Source organism: Labrus mixtus, chromosome 3, assembly GCF_963584025.1.
Source record: "Labrus mixtus chromosome 3, fLabMix1.1, whole genome shotgun sequence".
Lineage (NCBI taxonomy): Eukaryota > Metazoa > Chordata > Actinopteri > Labriformes > Labridae > Labrus > Labrus mixtus.
In genome coordinates, this window is record NC_083614.1 from 4,314,349 (window position 1) to 4,331,010 (window position 16,662).

Consider the following 16,662-nt stretch of genomic DNA (forward strand, 5'->3'; position numbering starts at 1 on the left):
CAAAGAAAAATATGATCTTCCCCTTTCTTCATCCCTCCACTCCTTTTGTCACTCATTAGTTACATATTCTTTAATAATTCTAAAACATTCTGGTCTTCCAAGCAATATGTCTAAATCTATATTTTCCTTTTTAAGAGACTCTTTTGCTAATGTATCCACTATTTCATTTCCATTCACCCCTGAATGACCGGGGACTCATAAAAAGACTATATTATTTCCCATCCTCTATTTTACACAACAAGCACAATATCTCACATATGAAATCGGGGCGATTCCTTGATGTCCAATTTTTAATCGCCTCTAAAGCTGCTGCCGAGTCAGAGCAAATTACAGATCTTGTTATCTTGTTCTCCTCTATCCATCTCACAGCCAATAGGATTGCTTTTAGTTCAGTAGTGAAAACAGACACTGTATTAGAGGTACGGATGCTTTTACGGATTTCTTGATTTACAACATAAATTCCAAAAACCTGCTTTACTTGATATTGGATCCAGAGAGCCATCAGTGAATATCTGTAAGTGATTCCTACTTAGTTGCTGTACATATTGATTAATGGTATCACCGGAGACTATAGAATCCTTTTCATGGATAAAATCCAGCAGTGTAAAATCCACCTGAGGTTCTGGAAGGAACCAGAAGAGAACAGGAGACCACACACATCCCATCACACTACGAGCATCCAATTTAATACAGGGGCGGCTCTGGCTCAGTTGGTAGAGTCGTCGCCTATCAACCGTGTGTGTCCTTGGGCAAGACACTTAACCCTGCATTGCTCCTGCTGCTTCGATATCAGTGTTTGAATGGATTTGTGTTGTACTTACTCTCTGATGTATGTCGCTTTGGATAAAAGCGTCTGCTAAGTGAATTGTAGAATTGTAATATCCCTTGCAAGTTTTTTGATGTTACTAAAGAAATGAGCCTTTACCGCTCTTCTTGCAAACTCCCAGGAGTCTTCGAGGAGACACTTGGCTGAGAAATCCTGTTTGATGCTACATAGTTTAAACCAATAGTGCAAGCTTAATTTCCTCCTTCTAATCCTTAATGGTGGCTCTCTCACCTCTACCTGAAGAGCAGAGATGGGAGTTGTTCTAAAAGCTCCACAACACACTCTCATGGCATTTGCTTGAACACGGTCTAGTTTAATGAGGTTAGATTTATCTGCTGAGCCAAACACTACACATCCATAATCTAATACCGGCCTTATCATTGCTTGATATATAATTACCAAGGTTCCTCTTTCTGCTCCCCAGTCGCTACCAGATACACCCCGTAGGACACTGATAATCTTTTCACATTTACTGACCATTTTATCTATATGGTGACTCCAAGTTGCCTTTTCATCCAACCACACACCTAAACATTTGAACACCTTAACTCTCTCAAGTGGATTTCCCTATATACCAATATTTAAATCAGGAACATTTCTCTTGTTTCCACATATCATAATCTTTGATTTGGGTACTGAGATTTTTAAATCCCTATTTATCAGCCCAATCCTCCACACTGTTCAAAGCTTTCTAAATTTGCACAGTTAGATAACTTGTGTTTTTTCCCCTTCTCCAAATGGCCCCATCATCTGTAAATAACGACAGCCCATACCCACGAGAAAGGTTCCGAAAAATAGAATTGATCATTATATTGAATAAAACTGGGCTGATTACTGATCCCTGTGGGGTTCCATTTTCAGATTCCACACTTTTTCCCCATACTCTTACCTGAATGCTTCTATTATTCAAAAAATCTTTAATCCAATAAAACATCTTCAAACGTCTGCATCATACAACTGAATAAGGAGACCCTCCCTCCACATTGAATCATAGGCCTTTTCTACATCTAAAAATACAGCTACTACTGTCTCCTTACAAATCATGGCCTTCTTTATTTCCTGATCTAAAACTGTAATCGAATCCATTGTATTTTTCCCCTTCCTAAATCCATTTTGATATGGTTTGAAGAAACAATTTGTTTCTAGAAAATAAACTAACCTGTCTGTAACCATTCTTTCCATTAATTTACACATTACTGATGTCAATGCTACTGGACGATATGAAGAAGGATTAGATGGATCTTTTCCCGGCTTCAATATTGGGATCACCACTGAATGTTTCCACCTTGCCGGTAGTTTGCCCTCTTCCCATATATAGTTAGATAACAGACTCGAAATCTCCTCTAAAACTATATCGTCCAAATGTTTGATTAATTCATAACACACACCATCATGTCCTGGTGAAGAACTAGATCCAGCCTTAGCTGCAGCTTTTAACTCTTTCATAGAAAAAAAACATAACCTGGATGATTATTTATTTCCTCATGATTTAACTTCCACTCCTCTGCATTTAATACCATCCGCCTCTTCTCCACCCCTTTCTGTCCCAGTGATTTTGAGTTATGAACATCTTGAAACACCTTGACACACATATCAGCTTTTTCCTTGCTTAATACTGCCTCAACCTCACCATCATATAACACTGGCATCGAAGAATTAGAATACTTTCCAGACATTTTGTGAATTCTTAACCACAGCTGCTTTATGGGTGTTTCTGAACCTAAAGTTCCACAATTATTTCTCCAACATTCCCTTTTAGCGTTCTTTATAGTGTTTCTAGCTAATGCCCGAAATCTTTTATATTCTATGAGATTCCCTTCACTAGGAGCTCTATGTAGATTTCTAAAAGCTTGTTTCATTTTTCCCACTACCAGATCACAATTCTTATTCCACCATGGAACTCTAACAGGTTTTTTAGGATTGCCTCGATTTGGAATAGTTGTTGTAGCCACCTTCATAATCATTGAACACAGAGATTCGTTATGCTCATCTACAGAACAACACTGAAGCAGCTGACTTTTCCTTAAAGTCATCCCACAGAGCACGAGCAAAATTAAGTCTATTTGGCCTTTTAACCCTTTCTACTAAAAGTGATCTCCCAAAAGCACTCAAGATGGGAAAATGATCGCTACCTATTGGATGACAGAAGATTCCAGTTCCCTACTCTGGCTAAGGCTGAAGAAGCTACGGTTAAATCTATACAGGACCCTCTATTTTCTCCTAAATGAAATCTAGTTGGCCTTCCATCATTAATGACTACTAGATTCCAGTTATCTAGCATTTCTTCAATGATTGAGCCATTCCTATCCCTCACCTGGCTTCCCCACAGTGGGGTATGAGCATTAAAATCACCTACCCCAATAACAGGGGGGTTTACTTGACTCATAACTTCTTCTAACTCAGATAGAACTAGTGGCTTGCATGGATTATAGAAGTTCATTATTGGTATCCTCCCTTTAGAGCTCCAAACTTCAATGACCAAACACTCAAGAGGAACATCAATATTTAACATTTTGTACTGATTCTCTGATTTAATAAATGTTGCACATCCTCCACCCAACCTGTCAGGTCTATCTTTACGCAGACAAACGTATCCCAGTAAAACAAAGTCAAAACAAGGTTTCAGCCAGGTCTCCTGGTTTATTCTCAAAGTCCCTGATACATTTTTTTAAAATTCCTGTCCATTGGCAATCAGGCTTCTGGCATTCCACTGTATGATAGAAAGCATCATAATAACACTAAACATTTTCCACATCATTGTAGAATAGAATTCACCATCATCCAAATCCTCTCCTTCCTCCATTTCATCTGTTTGCTCCCTCACTGGACTGCTTGTAGGCTGACTCGATCTCATGAATGTATGTAATGTTTGGGGGGCAAAGTCTCTTAAACCTAAAAATCAATTTGCAGCTTCTGACACAACCTTGATTTTGTCAGATCTTGACCTCTTATCTCTGGTGCCATATACCACATCTGCAATAAATGCCAACAGAGCCTCCTTTCGGAACATAATCACATTTTCATTTGCTGCACCAGGACATTTGGCCTGAGACACAGAGGACCTACCCTGTGTTGCTCCAGCTCCACCTATCATGGACATATTGTTAGGTACCTCCACTCTCTTTAGAGCCTCTGCATAAGAAATCGTATGCTGGTCTCTGACCTCTTGGATTTGTTTTGCTTTCACAAACTGATTGCATTCTCGAGAAGATGCTGAACGATTGTTTCCACAATTGCAACACTTTGAGAGAGTCACCTCACAGATTGTTACATCATGATCTCCCCCGACACTTTGCACACCTACGACATCCCCTACAAGTCATCGCTATTTGCCCAGATCTTACATTTAAAGCAGCGCAGTGGTGGTCTCTGATAAATCTTCACATTGAAAGATAAACAACCAATAAACACTCTTTCTGGAAGTACTTTTCCAGAAAAAGTGATCAACACAGGCGCATTAGGATTTCCACACTCACGAGCATTAAGCCTCTTGACATCTCTTATTTCTCCTCCCTTGAGACTTTCCTTAATTTCCCTCTCTGACACATCAGCACAAACTCCATATACGACCCCTTTCACCACATCATTGTGCTCTAAGTTTGTCACCTCCACTCTCTTTCCACCTATTTTTCCTATTTTCTTGGCTTTCCCTACCTGCTCACTATTTTTACACACCACCAGAATCTGCCCACTTGCAAGTATACGTGCGTCCACTCCGTCACCAATTGATTTAAGAGATTCAGCCACCTTCATTGGATTTACAGCTTTAAACCCTCCTGCTACTTGATCCTTCATTTTGAACATTCATTTGACCTCCATGCTGTCTGCTGCAAGTTTCATGATCTTATTTCCTGTTTTATCCATGTAGGCGAGATGTGTCATTGCTTTGCAGCAACCTTGGAGGAACAGATCTGATTTGATTGCTGTCCAGGCAAATGCTTTGTCCATATATGCAGTGGCAATTTTATATTCGTTCCCAAAATGTTCTTTAAGAAGATGTTTTGCTCTTTGATAGCCCTGGGCTGGAGGCATATGTTGGCAGCTGTGGACCAAGTCAGAGAGTATATAATGCACTTCTTGTCAAAAGTGACAGGTCTATTGTTCTCATTGTTCTGTTTGGACCAATGAGAATGCAGCATTAGGATCAACCCCCTCCCCCTTTTCATCCAATGAGAATGCAGCATTAGGATAAGTCCCGCCTCCTGTCCATCCAATGAGAATGCAGCATTAGGATTAATCCCGCCTCCTGTCCATCCAATGAGAGGCAAGGTTACCTCATCATTCTTCTGATGGGGGGGGGGTCGACGAGACGCAACATTGTCTAGGTTTTTTTTTAATCTATACTTTTTTTTTTTTATCTTTTTAACAACCGAATTAAAAAATATATTTACAACGGATCGAAAAATAAACTGCAACGATGCGTTGTAAATAGAAACCGTTAAAAAGACACACAGAAACACCCGAGGATTCTTTAGTATCAGAATCTTTAGCGATGCGATGGAAACTAGATTCTACAAAACGAGATAGCAGGGTGCTTTCTGAAACTCCTGTGACATGGTTTCAGGAAAAATGGGGAAGTCCAAAGAAACGTATAGCACATCTATGCCGCCTTCAGGCACCCCCGCCTATGCTTCTCCATAAAAATTGGCCGTTGTTATATGGTGGTTGCTGGGGTTACTCGTTCAACTACAGCTCTAAAGAAGCCTGTTTTTATCAGCTTCGAGAAGGGGAGATCTATAGCCCTTCGACAGAGTTTAAGGCCAACCTTACCTCCACAGATTGGTCTATCTTGTGCGTGTTTGGATCAACAACATCAAAGCCAGAAGCCCCTCAAAATGGTGAAAATGGAGAAAGAATTGTATCCAGCATGGTGTGGGAGTCCAAAACTTCAGTCTCCGGCAAATGGTACTTTAGAGCTAGCCATCAGATGTGTACAGAAGCAGAGAAGACCGCCAAGTATTTTGTCCTGGAGTACTTTAGCAGCGAATGTGGGATATTTCAGCCAACATTGCGCATTCCTCTCGAGGAATGGTTGAAAGTGATGGAGGTAGAAGACCGCAATGTTAAGCAGCTATATGTTATCAGCCGAACCTTCAGCGATATAATGAGGGTGAAGACGGTTTTGTAAACCGTAGACACTCCCATCTTCTCTACAACAGCCAATCAGGAACTTAGCCCTCCTCCTCCCCACCATCTGAAGTGTTTAAAAGACACGAGAATTTGTATCTACAAGTACTTTTTTTTTGGCCCGCCTCGAGACAATGGAACTCACTCAGGAAAATCTGCAGCCCACTCCTCCTCCTTCACCACCTCCTTCTGACCCTGAGTCAACGCCGTCGCCGACGCGTAGACAGCCAAGACCAACCATCCTGGCACTTAAACCTAAGCGTACAGCTTCACCACGGAGAAGGGTTAGTAGTAGTAGTCCTTTTCCAGAGTGTCGCAAGAACTTGTTGAAATTTTTTTCGGAGCCTGAGCTTCCGTACCATTCTTGTTCTTCTCTACCATCAACCATGCAGGAAGAGATCGAGCCAGGGTCTCTGCTCGACTCAACCATCACCACCGGCGGAACCTCAACCGCTAATACCGGTGCCACCTCCTGCATATTCACCGGCATCACCATCAACCCCGCCATCTCCTGAGCAGCGAGAGGACGAATCAGAGGACGTTTCAGAGGACGACTCGGAGGCCAACAAAGAGAATGAGACTGACGGTCATCTGTCAGCCGTTCTCATGAACACGGTGAAAGCTGTGGTGGTGTACGTGTTGGACCACGTACTGAAGTTGTATCGACAGGAGATTTCCAACGGCTGTGTGGTGAGTCATCCTAGCCAGCATCAGCACCCGTGCTTGGACGAAGAACCCGACTTCTTCTACATGTCACATTTTGAACCTGTGAACAAAAGGCTGTTGAAGGAGACGCTTCAACAAACAACAGCTACCACAAGAGTATAAAAATGACCCCTGTGCAGGTCACGGTTGAAAATACTCCTCAAGTTTTTCAAAACCTGTATGGTTCTTTTCCTCTCCGCTACAAAGAAAAGTTTAAGCTTAATTTTAAGCAGGGGGATCTGGTGAGAATATCTAAACTGAGAGGTGTGTTTGATAAAAAGTACGAACAGAGCTTTTCCGACGAGCTGTTTACTGTATCTGAATGCACTCCTCGTCTACCCCCTGTTTACAAACTCGAAGATTTTGATGGGGAACCAATGGTCCCAATCGCGGTCTACGCAACAGAGCCGAATTTACAGAGCAGTCCAGAGAGCTCCACCTGTTGGGACCTCTCCACGCTGATATATTATTCAGCGAGAGGCTCCTTTTGAACTCTGTGGACTTGAGAATTAAGCTGACCAGAGCGTCCGACTCCTTTTGTCTCATGGGCGCGGCCAACAGCACCTACCGTCTGAAAATACTGGGGGCTGCTCTGTTTATAAAAAAAGTCACCGTTTCTCCACCCGTGCGTTTGGGTCACGCCGCTGCCTTGATGAAGGGCAACGCTCTCTACCCTCTGTCACGGGTGAACGTGAAAACCTACTCCATCCCGCAAAACTCGAGGATATGCAACCAGGAGAACCTCTTTCTGGGTACAATGCCAAAGTATGTGGTGATAGGCATGGTACACCACAAAGCTTTTACGGGGAGCAGGGATCTGTCTCCTTTCAATTTCATCCATAACGATGTGGAATACCTGGCCTTGTGTCAGGATGGAAGACAGGTGCCGGCCAAAGCTTTTCAGCCTCAATTTAACAACAGTGTGTCTGTCAGAGAGTTTTACAACATGTTTACAGCTACAGGGAGACACTTGAAGGATTTACCTCTGAGCATCAACAGGAGAGAGTTTGAACAAGGATACTCTCTGTTTGTCTTTAATCTCAACGCCGGGGAGGATGCTGACGCCCTATCCCCCGTCTCCAACGGGAATTTAAGGCTGGAGATGAGATTCAGAGTCCCTTTACCTCAGACCACTACACTGATTGTGTACGCCTGCTACGAGTCTATTTTGGAGATCAACTCTAAAAGGCAGGTCATGGTGGATTATTACTAAAAAAAGAAGAACATGAACAGCCATCAACTAGAGAGTCTAATGACTCGCTTGGTGGAAGATGCTTTCTGTGGAGTGTGGGCCTCGGATCAGCTGCAGCTGCTGACGTCATCTTTTAAAACCCCCGCCTACTTCATCGTCAACACACACCCTGCGCATGAGCCGGGGGAGCACTGGCTGGCCTTAACCCTAGAGAAAGATGGAACGGCAACTTTTTTTGATTCATTTGGATTTCCTCCTCGTTTTTCTCACTACCCTAAACACATTTTACAGTTTTTAAAAGACCGTTCCAGCGCTATTTTATATCACAACAGACAGTTGCAGCATACCTTCTCTTCAGCCTGCGGTCAACACTGTGTTTATTATTTATTTCATAGAGCCTGCGGGCAAAGTTTTGAAAATGTTTTAGCGTTGTATAAAGAGGATGAATTAAAAAATGACGAGACTATAACTTCTCCTTCTTGTTCTTCTCCACCGCCTGCCCTCTCGGTCATAGGCGTGCTCCACTTTGGGGATAAAACAATTGTTCTCTTTGACCCTCGCTCCTCGTCCGACATCAGTCTGCGGTATTGTTCACGAGCATCGGGGTTGTTCACGGTGGATAGAGGGATGTTTAACACGTTCAGAGTATTTAAAAATCAACCACCCCTTGGGCTCAGATCTCTGGGCTCTTTTGTAAGATGATGACAGGTGTTTAATCAGATCCATCATATGGGAGCCTCTGATCACTTTTCCCTTGTAAACAAATTCACTCTTGTCAGTCCACAGCGTCTCGCCGTTTTTACTCATTTTTCTCAAGATATAAGAGGCATTTTTTCGATCCCTCTGGGGATGGATTGTAACAATTCATCAAATGTCTCATCAGCCCATTGTTGTTGTTGTTGCCGTTGTTGATGCTGCTCCTCTTCTTCTTCTTCGTTAGACAGTCTTGTGTGACTTTTCTTGTCTTTTACATCTTGTTTGATAAATGCGAGATATCTCTGCAACAGCGCGTTGTATTTTTTTATAAGGATTTAGTCCAGGTTCGTTTAGCACAGCCCTCATTTGTTCATCCAAATCACCTTCAGCCGTGCGTCTCATCGATTGAGTCTGGGTTTCACCGACCATCGTGGGCATAGGGTTTGAATGAGTCAGACGACTCATTTGCTGAGCGTTCAGCAGATACATCTTTTGAGTTGCTTTTTGCTGATTTGCCATATCTGTCCACAAAGTTATCCTCTATTCACCAGACCTCCTACAAGCTGACCTAATATAGGCACCACGGCAGAGAGCAACGGTAAAAGAAACCCTCCCGATTGTCTCACCAAAGCAGCGTGTCTGTTTTTCAGAGATTTTTTTTATCAGCCAGCAGTCTGATGGTTTTTTCTGCTTTTTCAGTTTCTTATATTGACAGGGCGTGAGAGGGACGTTTCCCTTTAATAGATTTAAACAGATTTCACTGATACACTGAAGAAAGTCTGGTGAGCAGCGTCGGAGAATATCTCTCCGCTTCCGAGGTGTGCAGTGACATAAAGCGCTCAACAGAGGAGCGTTCCTTTTTATGCGCTCAGACATTTTTAGGCAGATTTTTTAGACAGATAAACCACGGGCCACTGATGAGGCAGTATGCCGGCTCTTAGTCTGTAGCGCTCTGGACAACTCGGCGTGAGATCTACAACTAAATATGAAAAGGGGTTCTGAGTGGCGTCTTCAAAACTCTGAAGAAAAAAGCTTTTTCTCCCTGGAAATATTTGCTGAGCCAGCACATTGATCTGCAGCTTGTCTCGCGGGTTGTTAAAGAGCACCAGGTAGTTGGTGTTCAAGCTGATGGTGCGACTGTATTTACCTTTGTAAAAAAGATTTTGAGTAAGCAACATCACGCTCATATTTTTATGATGCCTGTATTGCGTGAAAATTCTTGCCACTTCAGGATGCTCAGCAGCCTGTAATAACACATCGTCCAATATAACGAGGTGAGTTCGATGAGGGGGAAACAAATCAGGGTCGTCAAAAGAATCAGGCAGTCCTTCGATGAATTTAATATTTTTATTATTTTGTTGCAGTTCATCATACATCGGTTGACAAGGAGTATAAATCCATACAATATTGTCAGGGACTCGTTGCATAACATCTTTGCAGTTTTTCTAAAACATTTTTTAGAAAATGGGTCTTCCCGCAACCACTAGGTCCTACAATCTGACATGAAAAGGGAACACACAATCTAGGATCAAACTCTATTTCTTCAGACATATGTGACATTTTCTGCCCCCTCAAAAACCGAAAGGCAGAGTATGACCGTTAGGCAGCAGCCTTCTCTTGTCAAACACTACACGAAACCTTTTTTGAAATGACGTGTTTTTGAGAAGGAAACCTTTCTTATCACGCTGAATTCCCTGTTGGGGGGTTTCAAGAAAAAACCCCTCCTCCTCCTCATCCTCCTGCTCCTCATCCATGTCTGCACCCTGCGCTGCAGGGTGTCGTCTGCGTGAACGCTTCACAAAACCCTCCACCAGTTTTTTCACACTGTCAAAGTTGATTTTCTCACAACAGGCGTGCGTCTGTGTTATACCCTTCACCTTCAAAACCACTTTGTTGTTTCTTGTTTGATAGACATAACTTTTAGGACCCGCGGCTGCAAATTCCTGAATGGTGTCTCCCCCCAACTCGTCCGTCAAGTCCCCCAGATAATTACCCAGCTCCAGCGTATTCTCTCCTGTTTTAGTCGTGTAAATGAGGCTGTCTGTGTCAAAATAAAGCACTCTCTCCTGCATTCGTTGTAAATAGTCGTACAATTTTAGACGCCCGTACGGCGTCGTGAAAGCGGCGATGAACACGTTGTCTACTTTATTCGGAGGGGCAATGTACCGCTCGCCGTAGATCCACTGGACCAGAGCCACTCTGTCGTTTAGAAAAGAAAAGTATCTGATAAAGTGTTTTTCCGAAAGCATTAAAGAGAAAAACTCTTCAGGCTCTGTAACGAGCACCGTCTGGCAGAGGTTGCTTCTCTGCGCAAACTTTCCCCAAAAACTGTTGAGGCATAATTTAGAGACTTGTCTTTTGGCAGGATTTGGTTTAATTTTGTCAGCGTCCAACAAGATACCCTGATGCTCTTGATATTCCCTGATGTATTTTTCTCTGCTCTCCTGGTCTACAGCCTCGGGAGGGTAACCCGAAGCCTCTTGCTTTCCTTTTAAAAACATCTGCATGTACTTTAAAAAGATTGAATCGTCGCGACGTTCAAAATGCCAGACCTCTGTGATTTGTGACAGGCGATAACCCATCTCCAGAGCCTTGTTAAATTCGGGAGTGACCCATACCCCCTTTATCGCTCTGGCCTCATCGTCGTGACTACAGGGTCCGCTTTGAGCATTCAACTCAGCGCGAGTGCGGCACAGTGTAAACACCAGTTTACCAGCGAGTGTTCTGTAAGGTAACACGGGAAAATACAAACCCCTCGGCGGATACACCATGGCTCTGATTAACCCAAAGTAGGCGCTCGGATCTTTAAAATCTCTGTAAATGATTTCCGGGTGACCTAGAGGATAAGGGAAGCTACAGTTTACATACGGGTAGAGAGACGTGACGTCTACGTAACGCACGCTCTCATTCTGTTCTGCCGTATGTCGCAGTCTCACAGCGCAGGTCCTCCCCCCATACAGAGCGTCGCGGGGAAGGAGCGGCTGCGGGGGGTCGTAAAGCCTGAGGAACTCTTTCACGCTCGCGTCACTTTTTTTCAATTCATTCCATCTATGCTCCCTCATAAATATCACTTTTACCCCATACACAGATTGTAGCGTTTCCAACCTCCTCATGGTGTTCGAATGAAGCTCTTCGAATGTGGTGTGGGTGAGCGGACAGCGGTCCTGCGGTTGAAAACACTGAGGGCAGCCATGATAAAAACAGCCTAAAAATTCCCACACATACTTATCGCCCCCCCTCTCTGCATAACCGTCTACACAGTAGGTCCCCAGCTGTTTTTCACCCGCGTTAAGCGCGTGGCGAATAAAGATACCTTCTTCTTGAGAGACCCATTCCAACCATTGTATGCTGCAGTGTGAGAATGATCTGTATTGTCTTTTGTGGTGGTCAGGTGAAGGTATGGCCAACGAGTTTGGGGTCAGAAAATTAGTGACAAATACTTTCATGCAAGCCGAGGCTATAGTGGAGCGACTAAATGGATCTACTCCCGTCTCCTCAATGAAACCTTTTCTAAATGTTGTACAGGCTTCTGCGAGAATGTTGACGTCATTTTCACAATAAAGGAGCGACTCTTTTGCAAAGTTAAACACGCCGTGACGTACCTGCTCGTACCACGTCTCAAATTTAAGTTTGCCTTCTACCGTCATGCGCTCTGTGCCGTAGGCTTGGGATGAGGGATAGGGACCCACGTACTTCAAAGTCGCTTTTGAGCTAAATCTGTGAGGAAAATAGCCTTTAACTTTATCTTCAAAACCCAGAGCCCTGGGCATTGCTGAAAGAGGCATAGTTAAAAAACACAGAGAATCTATGTATTTTTGTTGAAAATCTGGTTCTGTAAAACAGATTACTTTACTCCCATGCATGATAAGAGAAGGTTTTATTCCTAGAGCTACCATAGCGTTGAGAACTAGGTACCCGTCAAATCCTTTTGAATTGTGCGCTATAAACACAGCGTTGCGATAGGATGTGTTTCTGAAACGCAGAACAAAGTCGGTGGCGCACGAAGAGCCCCAAGAGCTCCATTTCTCTCCCTTTAAGGATTTTGTGCACACCAGGAACGGTCTGTGCACGGATCTCTCGTCTGCATATGTTTCAAAGTCGTAAAAAACAATGTTTTGGTTGTGATCTTTGTCGGGTTTTAACTGTTGAATGAAACACTGGTGGTTTTTTTCTCCACATATTTTACATTTAAGTTTTTCACACACGTGGGGTTTACACCCGCCGTCAACCCCTGTGTACCATAAACGGTGACATTTCTGGCATTGTTTATACAAATCGCATTGGCTGCGTTTGACGGCGGTTTCTCGCGGGGCCGAGCTTGTTCTATCCACCTGCTCTTTATGCTTTCTCATACAGTAATCCGAACGACACGTACGGTGACAGTCTGCGCAAGAAACGGGCTGAAATGTCAGTTTACAACACCGGGGGTCTAAACACACAGAGCAGTGATCCCAACAGCGATGGCTGCATACGCTGTCGTATCCTGTATAGCACTCTTTACAGACATAAGAAGTGCCCAAAAAAGACTTTAGATTTTTTATGCCATAGTAATGATTTTCATGGAGAAAAAGATACGCTGTTTTGTCTTTTTTGGGAGTTGCTGTGTGAAATTTAGCGAGGGTGCGGCTGCCTTTATTTCTGTAAAACACTACGATCTTACAGTCTAAAGCCTTTTCAAAGAGTGACACATCACTAAAACTCACATCTCTGTGATCTGTGAATCCCACTCTGTTCTGAAACTCTGCCCCTATTCTCTCAGCCTCTCTGTGACTGATGGACGGGTGTAGCAGGAGAGCCAGATTAATGGCAAAACACAGATTGTTGTCTGGGTTATCTACAACGTAGAGAAACCTCCTCGTCCTGTGCACTACTTCGTTATCTAACATAGAATCCAACTTTATACGACCTGCACCACGCGGATTACGAATCAACTGAACCGCTAATTCTAGATCCTGATCGGTCATGAGTGACATATTAGACTGAACAAGTTCATCCAACAAGTTTTGAAAAGTTGCAAGACCTGTGTCATCTTCGTTTGTTCTCGCTAAGCGGGACACGTTCTTACTAAAGTGTTGTCCCCTCAGTTCCATTTGAATAATATCCTGCGCTTGCACTTGGGAAAAAATTCTGTCACACAGTTCCTGCGCCGTACCCATGACACTGCCGTAGAAATCTCCGTAATCAGCCACACCTGAAGGAGTGGGAAACCTTAATATCTGTCTTATTTCAACGTTGTTAAATCTATCACGAATCACTACAACGGGTTGAGACTGCGGTAGAGGATCCCTCTGGGGAACTCCATCAACTGTCTCATCTCCCCATTGTTGCTGCGGTGTTCGCGACCGAGGCGGTGATAATGCTGGGTTAAAGGGTCAAGAAAGCGTTCTCCATCTACAGAGGAGACGGGACGGGGTGATAGGATTTGCTCCGTGTTACCCCCTGTCTGAATTTCCAAAAGCTCCAGGGCATCATCTAAATCTCTGAAGCGTTCTATTTGTGATACTCTAGGGTCGGGTTCATTGTTGGGAGAGCGTGCGGCCCTGTGTGAAGGCGTGCAGGGCTCTGAGAGGTATGAATTGGAGGTTTCATTCTCTAAGCTGACAGTCTCTAACAACGAGTGAAAATGATCTAAACTTTCGACAATGGAATGAGCATGATTCAAATCCTCTAATGCATTGTTTAAAGCTAAAAATGGGTCCTCATGAGGAGCCATGATTTACTAATAAAAAATAATAATAATAAAAAAAAAAAAAACATTAAAACATAATACCCCTTCTTGCGTTGTTGTTGTTGCAAAAGTACTCTAGAACCCTTTGGAAGTTTTGGCAATATCTACAGACAGGACCCCATGGTACGTGGGTGTAACGGCTTCTCCTCCTGTCTCGTCTCACTCTCCGTCGGCGTCCTGGATTAAAAAAAAAAATAAATAAATAAATAAATAAATATATACATTTATATTACAGATCTAATGTTTAAAATATAACACACCCTATAAAAAAAAGTTTAAAAAAGAACTTACGGTTTCTGCGAATATCGTAGTCCGATCCCGAACTACTCTCAGTCGGGGTCCTGGAGCGTCTGCGCCCGCGGGTACTGTCGGCACTCGGGTCCCGGGAGGAGGATGAGGAGGATCTCGATGCAGAGGTGGAGCTGTCCCGTCTTCTTGTTGTCTTTTTCGGCCGGCTGCTGCTTGGAGCACGGGCGGCCGTCTCTCTCTCTTCTCGTTTAGCGGGGATTTCTCTATCATCTGATGATGCACCTGCGACAACGGGGCTTGATGGACCGGCGAGAACTGGGCCTGGGTCTGGTTGTTGCGCCAAATTTCCCTCAACAGGCGGGCCTTCTACAGCTCTTGACGGAACGACAATAGCATTTGCCGTCAGCGGGTTTTGATGCAGCCGCTGGCTCGGGTGAAGGCTCTCCTGGTTGATGCGTTGAATCTTCCTCAACAGGCGGAGTGGCAACAGCGTTTGACGGACCGGTTAGGATGGGGTGTCCGGCCGGTGTATCAGGTGTGTTGAGGAGTTCTGGAGGCGGAGGAGACGGCGGGGGTGGAGAAGGGTAACCTTCCACTGAAACATAAATAAAAATATATAATAATAATGTAAAAACACACTAGAATTTGTGGTAAAATAAAATAACACACTTGATCGAAGACAAACTCCAGTTCTTCAAGAGTATAGTCTTTTACGATTTCTGCAAAATGTCATTATATCATAAATATGTCCCAAATTACGTGTTAGCAAAAAAATTAATAAAATAAATAAATATAACTTACAGGGCTGGTTCATGTACATCGTAAGAACGTTTCAGGGTTTCTGTCACGTAGCAGAAGTTGTCTCCAGATGTCTTCTGAACAGGTTCCGGTATATTTACACACTCTCTCTTATAACATTTCATTTTCGCTCTTAGCTATTATTTGCAGATTTTTCCCATACGGTATAACTCTGCGTTATATAGATATGTATATTATTCTCTGTTTCTCACACAGCATAACGCTAAAAAGGGTGGCGACCTTTGACCTAGCAGTTATGAGAACCGGTATGCGCAGCGGGTTGTATGTCTGCTATAATACCAAGACGAGACGGAAGGATTCGTTCTTCAAAACCTGTATGATGTGGGAACCCTAATTTTCATTGTATTTTTTACACAACTCCCCTTTTCTCGAGGACCGCTTCTGTTTGTGGTCTCTGCTCTTTTCATTTCTTCCCACAAACCGGAGAGCCTCGCACGGATTCACACCTCTCCATCACCCCGTAGTTCCATCAATGGCCGTCTTTTTAACATTTTTATATTTTGCAGTTTATTTTTCGATCCGTTGTAAATATATTTTTTAGTTCGGTTGAAAAAAAGATTAAAAAATAAAGAATATAAAAACCTAGTCTTCGGTACTAGAACCAACCGGTGTGTCTTTTTTCACTCTGTTTACAACGCATCGTTGCAGTTTATTTTTCGATCCGTTGTAAATATATTTTTTAATTCGGTTGTTAAAAAGATTAAAAAAAGTATAGATTAAAAAAAAAACTAGACAATGTTGCGTCTCGTCAACCCCCCCTGAGCAAAAGAATGATGAGGTAACCTTGCCTCTCATTGGATGGACAGGAGGCGGGATTAATCCTAATGCTGCATTCTCATTGGATGGACAGGAGGCGGGACTTATCCTAATGCTGCATTCTCATTGGATGAAAAGGGGGAGGGGGTTGATCCTAATGCTGCATTCTCATTGGTCCAAACAGAACAATGAGAACAATAGACCTGTCACTTTTGACAAGAAGTGCATTATATACATTATATTTTGCGTTCCCTCTTGTGTATTGTTCAAGGAAATGTAAGCAGTCACTGTGGTCTTCAGTCTTTTGTTCCACTCCTCTCTCAAATGACCTGATAAAAGTTTCATATAAGGATCACCGTCATAAACAGGAAGGTCTCTTGATGGCAGGGTAGAAGACAGATTTTGCTGAACCAGTAGAGTAGTAGTGTAGTTTTGTCTCTGAATTATGTCACTGATATCACCCTGGTTCCCAGAATTAAATACAGGCGGTGTAGTGTGAACATTGTTGAAAGATCAGAAAGAGTTATGCAATTGTGGAATTTGTTTTTGTCTCTTTTCATTTAT

At 43.2% G+C, this 16,662-nt stretch overlaps 1 protein-coding gene across 1 annotated transcript in view; it reads left to right on the forward strand.

The window, feature by feature from the left end:
• The window catches only part of LOC132972003 (NACHT, LRR and PYD domains-containing protein 4-like), a 71,386-nt gene that overhangs the window by 27,719 nt on the left and 27,005 nt on the right, over positions 1 to 16,662 (forward strand). The window lies entirely within an intron of this gene.